Source organism: Sabethes cyaneus, chromosome 3 (assembly GCF_943734655.1).
Source record: "Sabethes cyaneus chromosome 3, idSabCyanKW18_F2, whole genome shotgun sequence".
Lineage (NCBI taxonomy): Eukaryota > Metazoa > Arthropoda > Insecta > Diptera > Culicidae > Sabethes > Sabethes cyaneus.
This window is the reverse complement of record NC_071355.1, coordinates 41,108,778-41,134,828: the sequence shown is the minus strand read 5'-3', so window position 1 is coordinate 41,134,828 and position 26,051 is coordinate 41,108,778. Positions and strand designations below refer to the sequence as shown.

The window sequence follows — 26,051 nt, the reverse complement described above, 5'->3', positions numbered from 1 at the left end:
GTGTTTTGGCAATTAAACTATCAGTACACGATACCCTATATCTATATGTAAACCTTAGCAATGCAAAGCAAAGCCTACCCAACAAACAATTTTTTTGAGTAGTTGCTGGTTCAGCCATTGTACAGCTAATTACTAAGTAACAAGCGTTTGATAAGCTGTTATTCAACAAAAATGTTTGTTGGGTAGGTGCTACATTCCGTTATCGAAGCTTGACTTTCTGTTTTTTATACGACAGACTTCGCAGCCAGCTGTTAGAGTACAGAACAATTGCAGGGCCAGATGCTACGATCATATTGACTCTAGCAGCCTCTCCCAGCCGAGGCTCGAACATACGACGACTCTGCTGTGCTGTGCTGTACTCGCAAATTATTACGGATATGCATTTGACGGACTTGAACGCCAGTAGTGCAACTTGGCTATCCGTAAATATATCTACGTACTTTCGTTTCAAGCATATTTTAGGATAACCAACCTATTTTGGACCCCATCAGCAGCAGTACATAATTTGAAAACTTACAGCAAAATTGAATGGAAGTGTCCAAATTATGTACTGCTGCTGATGGGGTCCAAAATAGGTTGGTTACCCTAGTATAGAGGTATATTGCATATAATTCTGCTTGGAAATCGTTAGGCTACTTTCCTTACGATGAAATAGTTTAGCAAGCATAGCATTGCCTCCATGGCTCCTTGGCATGTTGTACGCATGGCACTGGTAACTGAAAGACAAACCAATCACTGAACTTTGTTTGGTTTGATCTGGGCTGCCACCTCATTCACCTTTGGCCACCATATGATTGCAGTAGCTATAGTTTATAGGGTAAAGCGACATTTTTCTCTAGTCATCAAATGCGACCGCACGGCCTAAATGCTCTTGCAACTATCGCGACACAACGCTGGCAATGCCGCCTGCAAGTTACTCTCCCAGATCCCGTTACACCGGCATAGGGTTTTGTAGGGAATTATCAGACGGGCTTCACCTAATTTTTACCATATTTGACAAATCTTTCAGAAATGTCGGGAATACAACGTGCCCACGCATCACATCTTTATTGACTGCAAAGCAGCATACGATACAGTCGATCGAGATGGCAGATGGCAGATAATCAAGTGATGTGTTTCATGCAAATCTCGAGTCCCTTCGAGACGTGGCTGACGTTGAGACAAGGTGACGGCTTATCCTGCATACTGTTTAACATCGCTCTTGAGGGGGTGATCGTTATCGTTTGCAGATGACTTTGATATCATAGCCAGGAACTTTGCAAACAGCGGAGGCAACCTACTCGAGATTGAAAGTGAAAGGTTTTGGGCTAGAAATAAAAGTGTTGAAGACCAAATAACAGGAAGAGGCTCCCACAGACGATAACCGCTGACGGTGACGAACTAGCAGTGGTAGATGAGTTCGTTTGTTTGGGATCGTTGGTAACCGCAGGAAACAATACTAGTAAGGAGATCCAGCGGCGCATTCAAGCGGGTAATCGGGCCTACTTTGCCCTTCGCAAAACGCTACGATCAAGAAGCATATGCCACCGTACGAAGCTGACGATGTACAAAACCCTTATTCGACCAATAGATCGAAGCCGTTACGCACACTTGCCATATTCGAGCGGAAGGTACTGCGGACGATATTTGGCGGAGTACAAACGGAAAGCGGAGAGTGGCGGAGGCGTATGAATCACGAACTACAGGCGTTGCTCAGAGAGATTCCTGTCGTACAAAGTACTATATTTTGTTTAGGAAAAGTCAAATTTCCATCAAAAGATCCAAAGCAACCTCAGAAAAAATCAACTGAAAAATGTGTTATTTTTTGACAGAATTCTTTATAGCTCGTTAAGAGAAAGAGCTAAAGAGTTACAGTAATTAATGAAGTTGCGCTTTTTCGTGTACTCTACAACTATTCTGAAGACACTATATCGTCAAACGGGGTAACTTGCAAAAGCGGTGTAACATGCAACAACGCTATATCAATCCAATTTATTGTATTTTTTGCTCGGTTACTTCAATTTTCAATATATATCAGTCACTGAATCTTGTTGATAACACTTCAAAGAAGCTTTAGATGCTGTTATATTGATTGTCTGCTGTTTTGGTGATTTTTAAAAAATCTCACAACATGGTGTCAAATTCATTATCAATTTTTCGTCTGTAAAACGTTTGTGTCGCCCACAAGCACTTCAGATAAAAGAAGCCTAACGTACATTTTTTATAGTAAAATGAATTATAAGGAAACAAAATAATTGATTTATGATGACAAGTTTGGTTTATCGTGCTTATTACTACATTATTCATAAAACAAGTACTTAAACGGGGTAACTTGCAACAGCTGGTAGAAATAAAAAGCTGTGTTCTGTTAACTGCACGAGGCAAGTTATCATTTAATTTTGCATCACACAACAAGGACGCCTGAACAGTGTAAGATACTTTCGGTAAGTCGGAAATATGTCCGTTTTTTCTGGATATACAGAAAATAGCCATAAAAGTGGCCGAAAAAAATCCTCACTGAGAGAAATCGACCAGCAATATGATAGTGTCTAATTACGATCACTCGCAACGTAATGAAGTGCGTTACAGAATATGTGAATGGTCCTTAAAGAAGGCACCCAAGTAGCACTTGTAACTAATCATAAAAATAAAAAAATACAAAAGGGTTGCACAGCAGTTACATTTAGGATACTTGTAACGAGTTAGGTTACATAAAATTAAAAATAGTTACTTTTTAGTTTTCTAGTGACAAGAATTTCAAAAAGTTACCAGCTAGTTACCAAATGACCAAATTGAAACCTTAATTTCGAACTGTCAACAACTTGGTCGTCGCAAAACAGTTAATTTTCCGTTACGAGCAGTTACGAAATCAAAAAAAAAATCGGCTAGTAACATTTTCGCAACATCTTGTTCACTGTTTCTTGTAAACACAACGGACTAAGCAAAAACTAGATCTCAAGAATTTTACTAATGGTAAAGATAAACAATTGGGTTGTAAAATGCTCTTGTAAATGCGTTTATTTACTTAATTGATGGTACTTGGAATCTTCTCCGCACAGACATTGGTATTAAGTAAACAAATTTTGATTATTCTCAAACGTCAAAACGATCAAGTTACATCGAAACGAAACCGGCAATGAAAATAGGTTACAGTGTAACTTAGAAATGACGACATAAGAAATAAGTGACCACAACAGATTTAATATTGGTTACCGTAACCGATAGCGTAACCAGGTCGAAGGCTAAGGTTACGTGCAACTAGAATGTAACTGAAAAGTAACCTTCTATGATTATCACTGGTGGTAAACTGTATTATTCAAACTGAAACTATTCTTTGATATTAAATTAACACTTTCTTTTCACAACAATCACTAAAAAACACCTTTTCCCGATATCTATGAACAATGTCCGCTTCATATCATTTCATGCAATATGCCGAAAACGATACAAAACTTCAAGGACGATGGTGTAGTAGTTAAAACCAAAGGCAAAATGGCTTTGGGAATTTTACTAAGTGATAGCGAAAACAATTTGTTTTTTAATGATTTCTAGGCAAAGCTTCACTAATTCATAATTGCTAAGAATAAATTTAAAAAATCAGAAAATTAACATTTTTATATTTGTACATATTTGTTTTACAAAAAATTAATTTTTCAAAGACGTAAGTAACGAAAAGCTAGATTAAATAAGAGCGCGTGAATTTTTCAAAGCTAGAATCATGCATTTCACCATAAATTTGAAACTGCATTAAAATTTGTGTTGAAATAACAAGCGAAATTTATACTCTTCTATATTTAACAGTTAAATTTACTGCTTGACGTTGACAGCCATAGATTGAAATAATAAACCTGCTGCATTGTTTTCGCTATGCAATAAAAGTTTCAAGATAACTAATTTGCCACCAATTGAAAGTCAATTTATAGTTTATGTGTAACTTCAATAGTAACCTTTTTGTAACTATACATGTTACATATTGGTTATTGAGTAACTGTTAATGTAACCAGATTTAGTTACATACGTTGCGCTATTTCGGTTACACAACTATTATATTTTAGGTTACTGTTACCGAAGTTTTACATTTAAATTTGTCGCATATCAGCCGCTGCGACTCAATTGTGACAACGTGTGCTACTTGGGCAGCACTATCGGATCCAGACAGAGAACATCATTTGCATGTATAATATAAAAAGTTTAATTCGTAATTTCCGTTACGGAGCTCATAAATTATTTCCGCTAACGTGGTATAGGACATTTATGCGTATATTCATTGCAAAATCATAAAAAATTGCAAGTCGGATTGCATATTCAAGCTAAAAAAAAACCCATACAAATCATTAAATTCGTTCAATTTTCAAAAATTATTGCTTGTTGCAAGTTACCCCGTTTAAGGGGTTACTAGAAACAAACTAGTTAAAAAATTCTACAGCAGCCAATATTGATCGCATAGTTGTTCTTAATATGTGAAATTGTTCTATCCTAGACCTAATAACTTTGTATTAATTAAATGTCCTCAAATGTGGTACAGATAAGGTTTTACTCGCACTCATAGCTGAGAACTGTTGCAAGTTACCCGAGTTAGTTTGACGGTACCTCTTTGAATGCATTTAAATAAACATAAATTTGTATCACCCTAATGAAACCTCCAAAATCGTTTGATCCCATGATAGATTGATTCGATCAACGGATCCTCAGATTAGGTAAAAAGGAACGGTACTCAATTAGGCGTGTCCTCCCATGCCAAATTTTCCACTTGTTCCTCATCACGTCTTGTCCCACTCTGTTTGAATACTATAAACACCTTTGTTTTATTATTTTTTTCTACCGTCCCCTCCGTCGATTTGAAAAAACTACCGTTACAAAAAATTACTTCTGAAAATTAAATTTATTTTAAAGGCAATATTTTCTGTCAAAATCAAAACAAAAACTAGGACAACAATTCTATTATAGCAGGCAAAAATGATTGATAAGCTCAACTTAGCGGTAAAATGGCAACTGAAGGAGTCGAACGAACTAAAAACAAGTTTCTTAGTCATCGAATAGTAACCATGCGCTGAGACCCCTATCTCACGAAATGCTATAAATTCTCTATATCTTGGTGGCTTGGTTAATTACGGTATTCGTGTAAGAACTTGCTTCTTAAAACAGCAACCGTCTACTCATAGTAGCGGCTATAGCGGTTAGGTAAATAAACCTGTTTGATTGGTCAATTCTGTTACAGCTATTGGACAGTGACCGAGAGTTAACCATACGCATGCGTATTTGCTGTGGAAAATCAGAATTAACAGCTAGAAATGTGTAAGAAATTGAGTGTGGTTTCTTACAAACAATCTGCTTGCCTGACTGCAATATTGGTGTTAACGCCTATCTTAGTTCTGTTTTATAAAAATCGCAAGGGTCGAGCGGACCGTATTGGGCCATTTCAGGAGCCTAGGAGATATAAGGACCTAAGACTTGAATTCTAAAAATGAATCTACGGTAATTGGTGAATAACTGGTCTAACATTAGGTCAATATGGGCCCCACTGCCCTACTTTATGTCTATAACGCAAAACATGCACCAAAGTCAACACGGATCAAGAGTAATACGCGAAGTGCAAGGCGTTTGTGTTATTGCTTCGGCTGCCAGAGTAAATATTGCCCGTGCAAAACAGGTAGGGCTGAGCTGTAGATAGGTTCTTTTCTTATTTCATTCATCAAACCACTAGAATAGCACACATGTACCAGGTAGGTACTACCTGCCACTCGGAGCATGGTCTTTATATAAATATGGCAAAACAACAACTAAAATCGACTAATCAACACCACGGGCGTTTAAGCGCAGGCACACTCAACCAACAAAGCTAGTGCTGTTCATCACTTCACCAGCAAAATCCGGAGCATATACCTATGCTCGTACCTACTAGTTAGCTTATGGTATATCCACCTGCTACTACTTGCTTGCTATTAGACTTGTCTTTTACGGTTAAACAGCCGCCGGCTGCCCCCTGCTCTGTTGCCTCCGACGAAGGTTACTATCCATATGGCTGAACATGAGTGGAAAAGAAATATGCAGAAAAGCGGAGCATAAAACGTGTTTATTTTGCGACATTTTTTTCGTCCCATGCTGGCAGCATTTACAGCACAACCGTGTGACACACGTAGGTATATACCTATGTTGAGACGAAGTTTTGGAAGAAGCCCAAGATTGTGAAGCGGTGCATATTTCAACGCGTTTTGGTAGATTTTTATGCTCAAGAAAGATGAGTTATGTAATGCAGAATTGGACTCTTGGCATCGCAGTGTGAAACATCTTCGTTTTACTTTTCCATCAAAATCAACCGGTTAGCTATTTGAAAATCTTCTTTGTTTCGTTTTTAAAACAAAACTAGAGTCCAGAATGATTTTTCAAATACAATAACCATTCCAAGACGGGTTTGGATTGATTTTGTCTGATGAGCTCCGAGTGAAGTTTCATTATGGAATACGAATTTCTTGTTTACATAAGACTTATTTCCAATTTAATTCAAACAACAAGCAGCTTTAAAAAGACGCTGCAATAAAAATTTTGATGAACGAATTTCGTTTTCACAGGCCCCTGCCAGTGGCGTATGGGATGGATGTTTCTCAGCTTCACACATCTATGAATATTCTGAAAATGAGTCAATCGCCTAATGCATGCGGAAATAAATATTATGTTGTATGAATCAAGGCTGTTTGTTTCGAGTTGTCTGACTTCTTCAGTTTGTAGATAATTTTAGAGTGGCGATCGGGAATGTTGAACTCGTGGCAGTAAATTTAAATTAGGACTTTTATGTTATATAGAGATACACTAGAAAGTAGACATGAAAATGATTGAGTTATTCTTCCAAAGTAGTAAGTTCAACTGTTTAGTTCAGTTAATCTACTCGAATATTTAGTTTTGTACTAGGTAGAAATATAGTTTCAAGGCTATAGTGCGAATTGATGCACACGCTTGAACACAGCTGGGCAATTGTTACACATAAAAAGCAGAAAAAGTAGCCGAAAATGAAAAGTTTGCATACGGGCATGTGTGGGAGATAATCGCAAATATTGTGATGCAAACATCTCTCAAACTTCATTGAATGCCAGAGTTATGCACTCACTGGCCAATATGGATACCACTCGGTATGGCGTTGTTAGTTTATTTTTGATCATATCCGTGCCCACAGTGAGACACACTGAGGCACGAAATATCACCGAAAACCATTTACTTTCAATTTTATCTAGCACTTGTTAGTTTATTTGACTATTCACTAGGTACATTCTTAATTAGTATTGAATTGGTTGAAAATAGCTTCTTGTCGAATTGGAGCACTTCTAGTCAAGGGTCTGTCATATTTTTAAAACGATGAAATCTTAACCTGTTATGACGCATTCCTATTCCTGTAAGGAAGAGATCATCATCGCAATCTACAAATAAAAAACCGACCGAGTACTATCGAGCGATCACCGTTCTTAATGCCACCTACAAAGTGCTGTCTCAAATCATTTTCCGCCGACTAGCACCAATTGCGAACAGATTTGTGGGAACTTATCAAGCCGGCTTCGTCGAAGGTCGGTCTACAACGGATCAAATATTTTTACTGCGGCATATCCTCCAAAAGGGCCGTGAATATCAGAGTTCCCACGCACCATTTGTTCGGTGACTTCAAAACCACATATGATACCATCGACCGGAAAGAGCTATGGAAAATCATGGAAGAGAACCGCTTCCCTAGGAAGCTCACGAAACTGATTCAATCTACAATGGATGGTACTCAGTGCTGTGTTCGGATTTCTTAGTACCAGACTAAAGTGCGAAGCATAAAGATTAGGTTCTAACGTAAATACATCTAAAACAAAGTACATGCTGGCCAGTGGAACCGACGCCGACCGACGCCGCCTGGGTAGTTGTAGTGTAATGATCGTCGGCGCTGAGTTTGAGGTAACGGGTGACAACTAAAATTTTGGATTTTTTGAGGCCTCTATACTCAACAACAAACGAGCTCAGAGAGAAATGAGAGTATGTATGTGTTAGCTCTTTCTCTCCTCTTTTTGTCAATATTTTTTGTTTTGTTTATACTTGCCTTATTTTGCTTAAAATGACGTTGAAATAAGAAGTATTTCGAGAGCGCGTTCTCCACTTCTTCGAACTGCTACAGAAATCTCGGCAAAAAGTATACGGTACAACATTTAAAAAGCGAATATGTTGCGGCTTCGACTGTTTACCTTATCCTAAGATGCCCAACAACTATTCGCAAGCAAGGTAGTGGAAGACCAGCCAAAATTATGGATGTAGAAGGTCATCGTTCTCTTTCTCGTTTCTTCAACAACAAGCCCTCTGGTTTAGCTATCAATTAAGATGCAGCAGACGAATGTTTGAAGAAATTTTGATCTCGTTTCTACAAAAATATCATGCAGATGGACAATACGTGTTTTGGCCGGATAGAGCATCATTGCATTACGCCAAAAAAAAAACACAATCGTTCCTGGATACCCATTCGATCCCATTTTTACCCAAAAACGACTACCCGAAAAATCTGTCTCAATGTGCCCAATCGAAGATTTCTTCGGGATTTTGAGTTGCATGGTGTACAAAAAAAACTGGAGAACAACGAATTGCAAAAAGTTGATTCAAGAGATGCATTCGCAAAGTTGACATGACGGCCGTATAATGCTCCTGTTTCGATGTCATACGAAAACTTCGCCGAACAGTCGATTACGGACCGTTTTCAAATGTACACTAATTTTTTTTTCAACAGTGGATAACGTATCTTTAATTTCGGTAGATCAGATCTTATTCATGTATCTTTGCCTTTTTTTGACAGCTTGAGAAAAAAAGTCCAAAATTTTAGTTGTCACCCGTTAGTTGACGAATTTGTCTACGTTAGGTCACTGTCAACGGCGGACATTGGAGTATGAAGGCGGAGGATGAACCATGAACTCGCACAGTTCTATGGCGAATCCAGTGTCCAAAAGGTGGCTAAAGCTGGACGGGTACTATGGGTAGGGCATGTTGCAGGAATGTCGAACAACTACCGTGAAATAAATTAGAGAGCGGCAGCTCACAACCGAGTAGATTTGAGAAATTTTGTTTAACTGGCTTTGTCTTATAGGACGGCAACCCGCTAAGTAAGTAAGTAAGTAAGTAAGATACATTTCAGCGCTACCTGATACCATCCCCACTATAACTCCTGGTGTAAAACTGAAACATTAGGCCTCCTTTAGTCACATATTTATCCAGCTATTTGTCCTAAATTTGATGGAAATGGAACCAATTCACACAGCAAACATAATTGCTAATTGTGTCCCACACGCTGAAATGCGTGTTTGTGTGTGGGGATATCTACTACACCTATCTCGTTCCTCCAGCCAGTACTACCTCTAGTTACAGTAGACTCTAGCGAGTCTACCATTGCATTGCTTTGACTAGTGACATTTACACTCTCAAGAGAATTCAGTGTGCAGGATGCGTAAATTCCTTTCGAGTCTGCTTTGCCAAGCGAATGGTCATGGGTGCGAATCTTAGTAGAATTAGACCATTTGATGGCAAAATGACTTTAGCATGGGTTTATTCTCAGGCCCCTCACCACCCTTCCTTCGTGCTGATTTCTATGTTATCCCGATATGGCCTATTGACAGTGCAATAGTTAAATAAATGCACTGGTTATCTGCGCCAGGGATGGTTATAATTGGGGACAGCGCTGTCATGTGAAACGAGGTGGGTAAAGTAGAGAAAAGCAAAAAAAAAATTAAATAATCATATCGCTCACTCAATAGCGATTATAGCCAAAATAAATGCAGTGCGGGTTATAACACCCGGGCGATATCACAATAGATTAAACCATACTGGTCGCAGTGATGAGTCCATACAGGAAAAAAAATGCGTAAATGATGGGTATGAGAATTGCCCCATGCTTGAGTCAATCAACATCGAATGGCTTTGATTTTACTAAGATTAAACCCGCTCATTAGTGCACATTCAGTAAACAGTAACTTTGAGCCTCCCTCATAAAGCTTTGCCACGCACTTTGGTATTCAAGCAACATATTGTTCAGTCGATAGTACTAAGCCCTGGCGGATGATAGCTAATAAATTCCCACTAAACCAGTTCAGTTTACCAGCATTATCCGAGTTAAATCGAAGAAATATGACCCAAATTACGAAAGAATTGGTAATCCGTGGAAGTCAGCTTTGGTGAGTACGGAGAGTAAGGAGAAATTTGCAACACTAATTCTAATTTAAGTCACAGTGATTTGATTTGTCACAGCAAATCGGATATGAGCACTCGATAATTTTTCGGCCGTAACTCGGAAACTATCGTGAAATATTTATCACCGAAAGAAAACAATTCATGACGTAAAACGGAGAACATAATTTTCTGCGGATTTCCTGGATTTTTGATATTTTTTTACATTTTCGTAACACTTATTTTACGATGCTTTTTTCACTACGATCATCAGTATGTTGATTTATTGTGATATCGTCCAAGTGTTGAATTCCGCACTTCGTTCTTTTTGCAGTATCGCTATAGAGTGAGCGAGTTCCTTATTATCCGTGTCTAAGTGTCGATGTTGTTTTTGTATACTTTTTTTACTACTATTCAACCAATCGATGCTTATTTGCAATAATTTGCCCTTGGACAAGAGGATTCATTCGCAACTCTAGCAAGTTCCATTCCTATAACTAACCCCGGTTAGAGGCTTCATGATCGGTAAGGCAGAGTTCAGCACAAAGCAAAGGTGTGCATGTGTATGAGTATTTTTTATTTGCAACTTTGCATTACCAATCTCGTTCCTAGAACCAGCCAGTGGAACAAGTTACAATTCGTCCTTGGACAAGAGGCTTCGTTCGCAGCTCAAGTAAGTGCAACTCCTATAGCATGCCCTGGTAAGAGGTTTCATTGTTGGTAAATGCAGGAAGGAAAAATTTGGAGGGGCCTAAGAATAAATCCATACTAAAGTCACTTAACATCGAATGGCCTTATTCTACTAACATTCGAACCCACGAGCCACGACTACTCGAATGTCAAAGCAGCTTCGGTAACCTTGTGATAACAGACCCCTTGATACAATGCTTGATTGAGGGGCTATGAGAGAGGGCGAAAGGAAAGAGAGAGACTGGAGTGCAGAGAGAGAGAGAGAGAGAGAGAGAGAGAGAGAGAGAGGGAGGGGGGGGGAGAGAGTAAGCCTGGAGAGAGAAAGTGAGTAAGACTGAGAGAGAAAGTGAGTAAAACTGGAGAGTGTAAGACTGGAGTTTTATTGTACTTTTATGGTGTACTTCAAGGCCAATTTTGGTCTTAAATGCCTCATAAGAGTGTGGTAAAACCCAAATTATTAGTTTGGAGTGAATGAGACTAGCGCGAATGAGTGAATGAGGAGTGAGTGAGTGGGTAAGACACACAGAAAGATATATATATATATATATATATATATATATATATATATATATATATATATATATATATATATATCTACTACTAGTTCGAAAACAGACACTGAGGAAGCCTGCAAGTCGTAGGCGAAATACGTATCTGTCATTGAATAAAATACACATAGTAGAATTAAATTGGATAAGTTTTCTTATTTTTTATTTTTAGGTATATAATGTACCTTAAGTATTTACACTTTTTTTAATATTTGTAGGCTTTTGGATGTATGAATATAGAATATAATAGGTAGCTTAATAAAACGTAGTCCAATACAAGATAGTCGCGCGGTTATGAATACGCCTTTGTGCAAGCGGTTTAAAATCGAAGTCTTTTTACTGGATTGGGATTGCAGAATTCGTAAGCCAAGCCGCATCGCCCAAATTAATGAGTGTCCTTCGTGGAAGTCGGTTGCTGACGTTGCGACGGTTTGCGTTGCACGACCGAAGGATACCAAAAGGTATCTCGCAGACGCACAGTCATGGTTTTCGGCATAATTGCCGAGTAGTCATGTTTGCCTCAGGAAACACTTAGCACATATCAACAAATCTGTCTGCCGATATCTAACGGGGTTCAGCTCTATCACACCACGCACCAGTCACTATCGAGAGTCGAGTGCGAGGAGAACGAACTGCATAGTGGCTCTATGAATTACCAAAACCAAACAAGCTCACTCCCCATTTGCTATTAGTTGAGTCATTAGTTTTCTGGCGGCCGACTCACTCAAGTTACGTGTAACTTACATAATATCAAGTACACTAGTCGAGAAAAGTGACACTCGGTGTGGCTTATTGGTCCATAGAGTACCAAATTAAATAATACTTTAAAAGTAGTAGTAGTAGTGTAAAGTTATTAATGTCACTATATTGACCGCACCGGTCCATCCTGGAATACAGTACAGAGAGGATTGGATCAGTTTAGCGCCAATTTCTTCGATTCGCTTTGCGAAGGTTGCATGGAGAGACCCGTTCCGTGTACCTAGTTATGTAAGCCGCTGTCAGTTGATTGACTTAGAACCTCTCTGTGTTCGTAGAGCTGCCTCTAGAACTTTGTTTATTGCGGATTGCCTGCAGTGTAGAATAGACAGCCGCAGGGAACAGCTTATGGAACAGATTAACATAAATGTGCAACCACGAGCACTGCGTAATAGTGCAATGCTGAGACTACCAGATCGTCGCACTAGTTACTCTATGAATGGTGCTATCAGTGGCTTGCAGCGAGTTTTTAATCAAGTGTCATCATTATTTGATTTTCATCTGTCGCGTCGAATACTTGGCAGAAGATTTGCGAGCTTTTTTTCGGGAGCAGAAAACCGCGAGTGATGTAGATTTATGTTTAAACTGTTTTTGTATTTGTGTTTTACTCACCTGACTGTATTTTTATGTAACTGTCGACAATCATTGGGGCTATCTCGAGCCCGTTGATTAAATAATAATAAATAAATAAATAAATAAATAAATAAATAAATGTAAAGTACAAGAGGAAAAGACAAAATCTTTTGCAACCCAGTTGATCAGTTTGAATTTCAAAATGCCATTCGACATCCACGTTTTAGCTCTACCAGTATCGCATCACAAATCACAATATCACGTAAACTCATGCTAATATTGAGTCCCGAGCAAGATCGCGTGCTCAGCTAGTTGTCAATAAATGTGTAAACTTTCTGCCATATCAGTGCCGGCTGAATCAATTTTTTCGCGTCCTTTGTCATGAATGAAATTAAGTATCCACGTTTTGTGACTATTATAATGACCAGTGTTGTCTCAATTGGCTGTCCATTAGTTGCTAAAAAGTTGCACAAAGTGAACGTGAATGTTGAAACCGATTTCAGTTAATCTCATGGTTATATTTCGCAGTCGTATAAATCCGTAAACCAGAGCCAAGTGTGCGAGTTTGCGAGTAGCCAGCAGGATATCGACGGTAAAGCTTCATTCGCTGAATGTTTCTTAATTAGATATCTTTCAGCAGCTTCCGGGTTCAAGATTGATTGTAGCATCTGATCGTGATAAGTCGATGTTTGCTACTGTGCAAATAAACTTTCTTCAGGTAAGCAAAGAATTATAATGTGAAAGTTTCTAAGATGCTCGAAGTTTATCAACTGTTAATAGAATGCAACAGGAGACAACATATTTTGGTAACATTTTGTGGAGTAGAAAAAATGTCAAAATGTTAAAAAATTATATAAAATTACTTTCTAGATTTTCACTTTGATATTTTCCCTGAGCATCGGTACCTCGTCGACGATTTCACTCCGCACGGTGAACGTTCTTAGCGGCCGGCGAAGGCCACGAAACACCACTGTCAAGGATTTTCGACTGCAGCGATGAGGAACGAATCGCCTAGTTTCGCATTCGATAAGCTGACACAACCGACGAAGTTTAGCCATTTCAGCGCGATTATAAATTAATATAAATAACAAACAAAGCCTTGAAGCCGCTACATTTCGCTTTCAAAACGTATGGTCTTGCAGCGACACAACCGCCAAAGCCCACGGGTTAACTCTCCTCTCTACCTGCACTGTATACACGGCGGCTAAGCTTTTGATTCAATGGGAAACTTCTCAATAGGAACCAGCAAAACTGCGATAATAAATTCAACAGTCGCAATTAATTTGTAACTTTAATTGTTCTACTTGTCAAATTTCGGTTCCGTTTTCGTAGGAAAGCAAATGGTAAGATACTGCGCACTAGAATTCATTTTAAAATTTAGTTCCGCTTCCGCACCTCACAAATAGATTGATCTAACATTGAAATTTTGTAAACTAGATTTCTTGCGCATGTAATCGTTTGTTGTAAATAGAAGTCATATCTATTTGAAGGGGAAAAAATTAAACGCATTTTTTTTAATTGCTTGCTCGACAAATAACTTTATCATTGAGAACCCCAGTTCATTTACAATTGTGCCAACCTATATGTGTCACACTGTAGTGGTGGTCCTTAGGGGCATCGGATGATGTGCGCGATTCGATCGATATTATTGCACTGGAGGAAACGTGTCTCTTGTGCGAGTAATATGCAATCGTTTACCGCAGAGTAGCGTAGTTTTTTTTCTGGAATATGTCGCATTAGCACTTCAACAAAGAACATTCTTCTAAACAAACACAAACTCCATTATTCAACTCACAAAGCAAAGAAAATATAGTTTGCCACCCAAAAGCACAGCCGGTCTGCGTGACGTTCTCCGTAGCTCGAAATTTATTGGCAGAATAGTGCACTAATGTATTCCTTATATCCACATTTACTGACTACAGCACAAATGCCACGAGTTGAGAAATATAACACAGACGGATACTTCTTTTACATAAGACTGCATCGATTGAAACACACCTCTGGAGAATTTAGCCACTGCTGAATCTGAATGCACTTCACGAATCGGTAAGTGAACACACTATACAGTGTTTGAGAATCGTAAATTCCAAGGTGCAGAACGATGTGCAGCACTGATTTCACAGTTTATCACTAATTGAGAAAATCTTCGAGATTACGTCGAGAACGCCTAGTTTCTGCTCGATTCGGTAATACAAACTCGAGAATGAATCCGCGACGATAACGATTGCGATACCAGTAGGGAGACAGCTGAAAAAATTTCAGTCATCGCGACGCGATGGTGAAGCTCAAAGACCGACTAAACGACTGCTGCTGGCGTCGAATGCGTATGTCGGATAAACATGCCTGCCCGTGGCCCGTCCGTGTGGTGAAGCGAGCGTACACTTACACACCATGCCACGGCTGGAGTCGTAGTGAGCACGCGCGAAATCACAGCCTCGGCGGACGAAAACCAGGATGGATGGGAAAAAATGGAACTCCCATCTGATTGTAGACATCAACCTAGTTGGTTGATTAATTTATCATGCCTTCTTTATGCACGTTCTGCGCCACATTTTCCTCAAATATCACGTGTTCTAGGAAACCTGATTCCAGGCCGACGCTTGTAAAGGTTTTACAATACCATGTGGCACCACAAGCCGGCGATCTATCCAACTACCCAGCCCGAGGAGAATGAGAAATGAACAAAACTGGTTAAACCCCTCGAAATATACACAGGCAAATGCAATCCAGATCGGTAAGGTAAAGGCTACATTGTGGACAGGCAGAAGCACTGTTCAGCATGCATGTCGTTGGTTCGCATCGAAGGCATGAGGGTAACGCTCTGTGCCCTCCTACATGCATCTCAAAGTTTTTAACAAATAAGGGTTGTTTTCGTTGTTTCTTCATATTTGTTTTAGGGGAACTCTGATGTGTTCTGATATTCAGCTTCAGGAAAAATATAAACAATTACTAGTCAAATCAATGCATACAAAAATATCATTATCAATTTAAAATATCAATTTAAAATATAAAATATCAATTAGGTACAATAAGTAGCAGCTGAGAATTTTATTCCAAAATAAAAAAGAAAATCAGAAATACGCTAAATCTTTGATTCATTGCGACAACATGCTTAGTTTAATTACTATTGAATATTTTCTGGTACTTTATGAAGTATATTCTTTTGGTTTACTTGAGGTACTCAATTATTTCATGTTAAAGATTTCTAAGTCGATTTTTTTGTAAAGTTTCTATAAAGTTTAAGTATAGCTAGCATGTTTATAAATATATCCCTTAATGTCCTTCGATCTATGGAAACTGATTAAAATCATAGATAACGTTTTAAGAAGCCACAAGAGGTATCCGATTAAAGCACATTACAAGGAGTTGTTGAACTACATTTCCAGAAGAGTGCAGCAGGAAAAGAATGCTGCCAAGAAAAAGTCCTATAGAGAACTTGTTAACTGAGGCAAACCAGAAGAGCGTGTGGAGCAACATTAACAAGATTCTTGGTCGAAACAAGGAAGAGGACGATGTTGCAAAACTAACGGTAACCATGGACCTCTTTCGAGCCAGTTTCACTTTGGGGTATATTGGCGGAACGTAAGGATGGTGTTCATACCTAAGACTGGTAAAAAAGACAAAACCATGCCTAAGGCTTGCAGACCGATAAGTCTGACTTCAACGATTGTTGAGCTGACGGAGAAAATCACGGATAACTATATCCGCAATGAGTTTTTAAAATACTCTCCGTTACATGTAAATCAACATGCATACAAACACAGTAAATCTACGGAAACCGCACTGCCCTGCTTAGTGACGTTAATTGCGAAATCGCTCAAATGTTAAGAGACAGCACTTTGTGCTTTCTTGATATTGAAGGCGCTTTCGATAACACGTCCTTCGCGTCCATCCAAAATCCAATTTTGGCTCTCTACCAAAAGAGAATCGACCACACTACAATGAGCTGGATTCAAGCAATGCTCTCGAGCAGACAAATTACAGCATCATTGGGAGATACGTCGGTCACGATTTCAGTGATCACAGGGAGTTCTTTCCCCCCTGCTCTGTTCACTGGTGGCCAACGTACTCTTTCACAAGCTATCACAGCTTGGTTATGAGACCATTGCTTACGCCGACGACGTTGTACACTTGTACTTATAGAGGAAAGAAACAAGGAACTCTAAACACCACCATGTATGGTGCCTACAAGAGGGACTTAATGTTAACCCCACCAAAACAGTCGTTATATCATTCACTAGACGAAGGAAACATACCATTACTCCCCCTATACTGAATGGTGTCAGGCTGGGCGTCAGTAATGAAGTCAAACACCTCGGAAGAATTCTCGATAAAAAGCTGAACTGAGCTGCCCACCTAGATTATGCTGTTAAGAAAGCAACTTCGGCTATCTGGGCTTGCAGCTCACTGTTTGGCAAAACCTGGTGATTGAAACCTCAACTAGCCTTTTGGTCATATACTACTATTGCACGGCCTAGGATAACCCATGCTGCAGTCGTATGGTGGCCAAAGGTGAATGAGGTGACAGCCCAAGCTAAACTAAACAAAGTTCAACGCATGGCCTGCCTGACAGTTACCAGTGCCATGCGTACAACACCTACCGCAGCCATGGAGGCATTACTATGCTTACTGCCTTTGCATCTTCATGTGAAGAAGGAAGCAGAGCTCGGCGCACTACGGTTGCAAAGGAGTAAAACTATACTCGAAGGTGACCAAATCGGTCATCCTCGCATACTTCGGGTATTCAATCTGTAACTTCCTTTAGTAACTTCAGTCTCTGACTGCATGGAAGTCAGGCCCAATATGGACGTTCCATACGAGGCGATTGAAATAGATCGCTCAATGTGAAATAATAGAGAGCCCGATCTTCAACCTGGAACTATCTGCTTACAGGTGGTTCAAAAATGGGGGCCTGCACAGGATCCTGAGTCTACGGACCCGGTATCAGGGAAACTATCTCATTAGGAAAGTGGCCCACCGTTTTTCAAGCAGCAGTACAGAAGTCTGTGCAACAACGTGCTTGAAACGAAAGTACAGGCATGCGAAAATCGGTATCTTCACGGACAGCCAAGCAGCACTACTGGCACTCAAGTCCGCCAAATGCGTGTCCAAATTAGTTTGGCAGTGCAGCACAGCATTGAGGAAGCTCTCCCGCCAAAACAAAGTTTTATTACTTTGGGTACCCGGTCTCTGCGGAATCGAGGGCAACGAATTTGCTGACAACCTTCTAAGACAAGGATCAGTTCAGCAATTTATTGGTCCTGAACCTTTTCTGGGCACCTCCACATCCGCCGTGAAAGGCGAACTGATGACATGGGAAAAGCTAGAAATAGTATCCCGTTGGAGTCAAACACAGGGCTGTAGACAAGCTAAACAGTTTATCTATCCAAACCCTCTAATAGCTAAAAAACTACTCTATTTAACTCGTAGTGAACTACGCACAATCACGAGACTCCTATTAGGAGAGAGCCCCGCTCTTTATCGTTGAAAGAATATTGGCAAGGTTTCATCCGACACGTGCCGCTTTTGTAACTCTGAACCTGAAAGTTGAGCGCATCTGCTCTGCAATTGCGGAGCTCTTGCATTATCAAGGCACAACTTCTTCGGAAGTTTCCTTCTTACTACATATCAGGTATGAAGCCTAGATCCCAAAACGGTCATTGGCTTTATAAACCATGTAGTACCGGATTGGGGCACAGGATTACAACTATCCCGCTCAACTCCATCAATGGGTATGAGCGGTCCGTAAACTGTGTACAGCAATCGGGGCCTGCCACAGAAGACGATCATTAAGACTGTCGCAGTGGCCTTTGAACCCAATGCACTTCTGGCATTCAAAAAAAAAACATGGACCCACTATTGCAAACGAATTTAATGATTTTTTCAGTACAATTGGACACAAACTTGCTAACTTGATTAACAGTGCGCATGACATAAACAAGTGTGAAACTTTACGATCGGTCTGCAATTCAATCTTCCTTCAATCAACCACTGAGCAACAAGTTGTTTTGAAAATCAAGGAATTGATAAACAGCCAATGCTGCAGCAGAGATGGAATCTCAGCTGGGTTCGTTAAGAGCCATCACCAGAGTTTTGCAAGACTCCCACGAGATTCTTTCAACGAATGTGTTTCAACTGGTCGTTTTCCGGATTGTTTGAAGATTGCTAGAGTAATCTCCATCCATGAAGATGGCAGCAAGCTGGACGTTAATAACTATCGACCGATTTGCACTTTGTCGGTGTTAAGCAAAGTGCTGGAACACGTTGCGTTGTTTCCACTGATACGCACCACGTTTCGCAGCCATACAGCAGTAGCGTTTCAATTAAAGATTCAGGTTTAGGTACGTAGAGTGATCTGGTTTGAGCGCCAAATGTTTCGCAGACCTGCAAAGGCACCGCTGGCGTTGTCTGGCTACCAAGATATTGAAAGGCGTTTACCTGCTCAACTTGTAGTCCCGCTGCTGTGAAGTTGGTGGAATTGTCAGTGTTCACTACTATAGACTTAGTTTTCACTACATTGACTGTGAGACCTGCTGCCTGGGAGCTCTCGGAGAGGTCGTCTAACTTGCTCTGCATATCGTTTCGGCGTTGTGCGAGCAAGACAATGTCGTCGGCTAGGTCGAGGTCATTTAGCTGCTCCATCGTTAGAGGATTCCAAGGCAATCCTCGATTTGGTCTACTGTCATTTGCTTCAACTAATATCTCATCCATTACGATGAGAAACGGAAGCGGTGATAAAATGCAGCCCTGTCTCACGCCAGCAGTAACCCTTATGGGGTCGGACAAGACGCCGTAGTGCAAAATCTTGCACTAGAACGCCTCGTACTGAGCCTCGATGAGATGGACTAGCTCATCTGGAACTCCTCTACGCCTAAGTGCGCCCTAGATGTTTTCGTGATTGAGTCGGTCGAACGCCTTTTCGAAGTCAACGTACACCAGCAGAAGAGAGTCCTGGAATTCGTTGATCTGCTCCAATATAATGCGGAGCGTTGTGATATGGTCTACACATGATCGGCCAGCACGGAATCCAGCTTGCTGCCGCCGGAGAGTAGCGTCGATCTTCTCCTGGCTCCGATTGAGGATTACCTTACAGAGTACTTTGAGAGTAATACAAAGCAACGTAATACCACGCCAGTTACCGCATTCCGTTAGGTCTCCTTTCTTAGGGACCTTGAGCAATATGCCATGCATCCAGTCCACCGGAAAAGTTGCGGTTTCCCATATATTTCTGAAAAGCTGATGCATCATCTGGGCTGACAAAGATGGGTCAGCTTTGAGCATTTCGGCTGAAATACAGTCTATCCCTGGCGCTCTATTGGATGTCATAGTCTTGATGGCTCCTACAATTTCATCCAGCAATGGCGCCTCAGAGTTGATGCGATTAATTCGACGAACTGTAGGCGTCATACGCTGCTAGTTTTGTTGGTCTCTGACATTTGAAACTCGGAAAAGTTGTTCAAAATGTTGAGTCCATCGCTTAAGCTGTTCTGTACGGTCAGTCAATAGCTGACCAGCTCTGTCCTTTAGCGGCATCTTTGTATTCATCCTGGCACCACTAAGGCGGCGAGAAATATCGTACTTCAAACGGATATCACCATTGGCGGCGGCGGTTTCTCCTTGTTCGGCTAGGGAGTTAGTCCAGGCTCTCTTGTCCCGCCTACACGCACGTTTAACAGCCCTCTCCAGTTCGGTGAATCGTTAACGGGCAGCTGTCTTAGCCGACCTGGTTCGCGCTCGCTCAATGCCGGCTTTCGCCTCTCTCTGCCCGTCGATCTTTCTCCAAATTTCATCCGAGATCCACTCCCTCCGTCCGCTGCGCGCTTTGCCGAAGCTTTCATCATTGGATGTGATGAAGGTGTTCTTGATGCCGGTCCATTGCTCTTCGACGGTTCCACCAGGTGGCAACTCCGAGGTTCTAGATTCAAGTTGTTCGACAAAGGCCCTTTTCACCTCAGGATTCTCCAATCGGCGGACGTCGTAACGGCACCCGTCTTTCTCCTCCCGTCGTCGGACACGTGCGACGCGCAAACGTATTTCAGCGATAACAAGATGATGGTCGGATGCGATATCAGCGCTGCGTTTGTTGCGTACATCAAGAAGGCTCGTTCACCATTTTCGGCTTCGGATGCAGATGTGGTCTATTTGGTTTTCTGTTCGGCTGTCGCAGACCCACTTCGGGATTTTCTCAACCATGCTGGTCAGCTGGCTGTAAAAGCTCTCTTTCTCCTGCAGGTCGGTAGCATCTGTTGGTGCATAGTACTAGACTGTAAGGTTTCTAACCCGTGTTCTGAATCTGGCAACGATTATTCGCTCCTCCGAGTAGCCTTTTCACCTCACATGCCAGAGTAGAGCAAGACTTGCCCGGATAATGTCTTGTGTTTGCCAGTACTCGGCCAGCGGACCTCGCTTAGCCCCAGGATTTCAAGCTTCAGGCGGCTAGCTTCCCTTGCAAGTTGAGTCAGCTTGCCCTGCTGGGCAAGGGTCAGTATATTCCATGTTCCGAGGGCGTGTCCGTGTTTTCATGCTAAAAGTCGTTGCCAGTAATCCAGAGAGATTTCTTCTTTCATTTTCATTAACTTTTTTGTCTAAAAATAAAAAATAAGAAAACTTATCCAATTTAATTCTACTCCAATTCCAATTTAATTCGAACTACAGACACTAGTTCGAAAACAGACACTGAGGAAGCCTGCAAGTCGTAGGCGAAATACGTATCTGTCATTGAATAAAATACACATAGTAGAATTAAATTGAATAAGTTTTCTTATTTTTTATTTTTAGGTTTCGTATTCTACTAAGACGCTCCAAAAACTTCAGTCAACTTTTTTGTGTTCCGGTACAGTAGGCTGCTAAGTTCCTTATCCTACGGATGGGACTGCCATATTAGTGTGAGCGGCAGCCACTTTGCCCCAATTCCTGTTAGCGTACGACAGCCGAGGTTGTGTACCCCAGCCGGCACCACGTTGAGGGAGGAATAGGAGTTAGCGAACAGAGGTTATGGAATGCACATGTTCACCCTTTGCCAGCCTTCCAATAACTGGTCAAAATTTTTCCTGCTGGTTAGGGAGATCTCCGATAAGGATTTTGAGGTCATGTCTTGCGGCCGTATTCATGCTCCATGCTCCAGCTCTAAAATTTTACTGAACAATCCCTGGTTGTATACAACACAATTGGCTGTTTAGAAATATTTGTATGATTTCCATTGTTTTCATTTCTATTTTATTTAAAGGTAGAATTTACAGTGTCAAGAAAAAACCGATGAAATTAGGCCTTGCTGCTTTGGAATCAGGGGCATGGTGTGAAGCTATCACTTTCTCATGTAGGAGTGAAGAGAGCAACTTTCAAATGGTTCTCGGTAAAGGGGAATTCCCAGCAAATTTTTTGACAGGTACTAAAATTTACAGTTTGGTACCTATGAGTGGGACATCGAAAATGTCTGAGTTTGACAGTCACTTCAGCCCCTAGTTTGGAATATGTCGTTACATAATGTGCCAAACGACTCGGCTCTGCTTGCACGCCAATTGTTTATGCAGACTTTTTTTTTGTTAGATTATAGTCACTTTAACCAGCTTGGGTCATTCGTGATTTCTGCGGGGTTGGGATTTGAACCCAGGTCCTCGGCGTGAGAGGCGTGAATGCTAACCACTATGCCGGGACTGACCCCTATGCAGACTTTGAACAAACGGGCAGTTAACTCTTTTGAACCATTGAAATCTCCACATCCGGATGGTGTTCTACATCCCTATAATGTCCGAGCTTATCAACATTTTTCGAGCCAGTTTCATTTTGGAACATACCCCGGAGAATTGTTGGAAAGTAGGCAGATACCTACAGGCATATCTAAGGCACATAAAAAACAGAAAACTATAGGTACATAAGGCTTTCAGACCAATAAGGAAAAGAATAGGGATAAGGAAACATGAAAGTTCTACCAGAAACTCAACACATCCCGCAAAGGTTTTGAGCCGCGAGCCGAAGCGCGCCAGGTCAGGATAACAATGGCATTATCTTGATGGGCGATCGTCAGATGACCGAAAGGTGGAACCAGCACTTCGATGATCACCTTTTTAATGGCACTGTGGCAGATAACCATGACGGCGGAGAAGGCCGTTTAAATCGACTGGGAAGAATGCCATCGGAGTGGAGCTGATAGATGGCCCGAAAGAGCTTGTTTCTTGTCTGCACCGACCAATTGAAAGAATTTTGGATACAGAACAGCTGCATGAGGAGTGGAGAGATCAACAAATCCTCCAGAAATGTCGGGAATACAACGTGCCCACGCATCATCTTTTTGGGGATTTCAGGGTAGTATACAGTGCGAACAGCTATGGCAGATAATGCACGAGTACGGTTTTCCGGACAAACTGTCGCGACCGATCTAAGCTACCCTGGAGCGAGCACTCTCGAGTCCTTTCGAATCACGCAGAGTTGCGGTAAGGCGATGGACTGCTGCCCTCTTACATCACTATTGATGGTGTAATCTGGCGAGCGGGCATCGAAACCAAAAAAACAATCTTCAGCAAGAGTAGCCTTCGCAGACGACCTCGACATCATTACTAGAAACCTTGGGACGACGGAGGCAATCTACGCCAGACTAGAATGCGTCGAAAGCCAATTATCATGGTAGGAAGTAGAGATGGTCGGGTATGAAAATTTGAATACCCGAACCCGACCCGTACCCGATCAAGAAAAAAATTAAAAACCCGTACCCGACCCGAACCCGCAAGTTTATTATTTTTGATACCCGGACTCGACCGCAACCCGACGGGTACGGGTACCCGACCATCTTCAGTATTAAATGTGGTTAATAGAGATACCCGACCCGAGCCGTACCCGGTTTCAAAAACAAAAATTAAGAACCCGTACCCGACCCGAACCCGCAAACTATTTTTTTTCAATACCCGAACCCGACCCGAACCCGGCGGGTACGGGTACGGGTGCGGGTTTCGGGCAAATTTTCCGCTACCCGACCATCTCTAGTAGGAAGAGATTCCACAGAAAACAACGTTGGCCTTTCACGTAAAATGACTATTGGACGGTGATGAACTGGAGGAAGTTGATAAGATCGTATATTTGGAATCGCTGGTCACCGCGGACAAAAATACGAGTAAGAAGATTCACGGACGGCTTCAAACTGGAAGTCGAACCTAATTTTACCTCCGCAAGACCCAGGTAACCAATAAGCATTTCCAATACAGTTTAAATGCAATTTAATAAGCATTTAGGTGGCAAAATATGCGGCTGCTTTACTACTAGCCCTCTTATAGTGCTGACAATGCTTAAGTGCAGCTAGTTACCGACAAGAAGAATTTAAATAGAATTGTGAATGCCACTTTACAACAGCTATGCACTCAAAAGGCTGATAAACAGCAACCTGCAGTATAAAACACCAGGGACGCTAATAAACGATTAATTTACAGCTTATACTAGTGCTTATTGGTTACCTGGGGATGCTTCGATCAACGAGCATACGTCGACGCATGAGGCTGACGATGCACAAAACGCTAATCATACCGGTAGTCTTCTACGGACCTGGGACTGTAACTCTGCTTACGGAAGACATACTTGCACGTGCCATATAATATTTGAATTACGAGTTGCGGACACTACAAGGAGAGATTCCTATCGTATCACCTGGCCGGACGACTGTGCAGTGAAATCCGTTCTCTTCAATAACCCTATCAGCACCAGAAATAGAGTGGCCCATTCTGCTAGATGACTCGATCAGGTTGAAGCCGACTTGCGTGGATCGAGACGCTCAACAAATTGGCGAAGAATAACCCAGGACCGAGCATATTGGAGAGGAATTCTTGATACGGCGAAAGCCACCCCGGTTGCTGGAAGTAAGACGAAGAAGTATCTTGATGACACGGATTTTGATTGCTCGATGTGATTTCATTTTGGTTGTCTTTGATAATTAATATATAGCATATAGCAGCTGAAAAAAGGAAGTCGAGAAATTTCGGATCAGAAATTGGTTTTACGACAATCCCTGTTTATGAGATTATACAATTTTGTTTTTATTTGACTGCCGGTTGCGACAAAGGTGATATAACGCCGGCTTGTTAGTTAGTTGGTAACTGTCAGATCACTTCTATATGGCTGGATATTGTTGAGACTTGGTTTGTAACACTGAATTTTTATAAGCTGTTGTTATTGTTTTTTCTTTCTTTTCAGACTGGACTGAGCAGTTTTTTCAGATTTAGATTTAGTCACTGGATTATATAGATGCGCAAGTATTATTTACGAGCTTTGTTAGTTATCAAATTGTGTATAACGGGAGAGTATAAATATTTCTTTTTGGTTTGATTTGGTTTTTTTTTGTAAATGAGAGCCAACACGATCGCATGCAAGTTGGATAGCTATGTAGTTCAATCCAAAAGTCAGTCGTTTTATGCGAAAGGAATATAGCCACTACAGCACAGAGCCATGATCATCGCAACCCTTTTTCTTGGGAGTGGGGCGGTCTCGTGATACTGTTCCTTACAAACTACCTAGAAACAGTTGTTGCATATTGCGTTGGGAAATTGGATTCGAAAAGAAAGGCATTTTTCTCTACAGTGTTAACCTAATTTTTGCAAGCGTTTTTCCGTGATTCATAGAAAATATATGAGATGACTAGATTTCATTGTGATTGCAAGTGGGACCAATAGTGGAGTTGCCAGTTTAACAGTTAGCTATTCATCAGGCTTGTATTATTTATGAAAGTGGGATAGATCGGTTATTGGTTTAAAGGAGAAATCTTCAAGAGTGTTAACTGCAAAAAGCAGAAACATTTGCGCCTGTTTTGTGTTTGCTTGACTCATACTATTATTATTGTTTTTTTAAGTGTAGAAGCATTTAGTGTATTTATAAGAAGATCCGTAGAATCTTCTTTCGTGAGAGAGGAGTTCAATATAGTAGTCGCAATTGTGGTCGTTAAAAGCTACAAGCACATCCAAGTTGAGTAAATATTTCTTTGATTTTAAATAGCTTGATTGGAGTATACAAGTTAATAGAATGATACTGCCGATAAGCGTGATTTTTGTAATAGTCCTGATTTATGTTTTACACCTATTGTTGTTTAGCTAAGCTATTTGCAACTCATAGTTGTCGAAAACGTAAAAAATCAGAGCCATATTTTTATATTTTAAAATTAATAGAAATAGAAAATTTTAAGACAAAAAATAAATAAAAATGAAGTAAAACAAAATATTAATTTAATCGTTGTAAAATATAATGTACGTCCGATTTAAACAACCCCAAACGGCCATAATCTCATCCAATAGTATTGTAACATTCGCGGGATTCTGGCATACCATTCGTTGTCTTATTAGAACACAGTTGAAAAAGTCTAAAAAA

The 26,051-nt window shown here is 40.8% G+C and overlaps 1 protein-coding gene across 2 annotated transcripts in view; it reads right to left on the bottom strand.

Moving 5' to 3' along the window:
• The window catches only part of LOC128741400 (dihydroxyacetone phosphate acyltransferase), a 31,890-nt gene extending 16,899 nt beyond the window's left edge, over nucleotides 1-14,991 (bottom strand). The window contains exon 1 of one of the 2 annotated variants that reach the window (XM_053837198.1): nucleotides 14,712-14,991. The gene's annotated coding sequence lies outside the window, so the exon portion shown is untranslated. The other variant, XM_053837199.1, reaches the window with a different exon arrangement.
• Nucleotides 14,992-26,051: the final 11,060 nt, after the last annotated feature.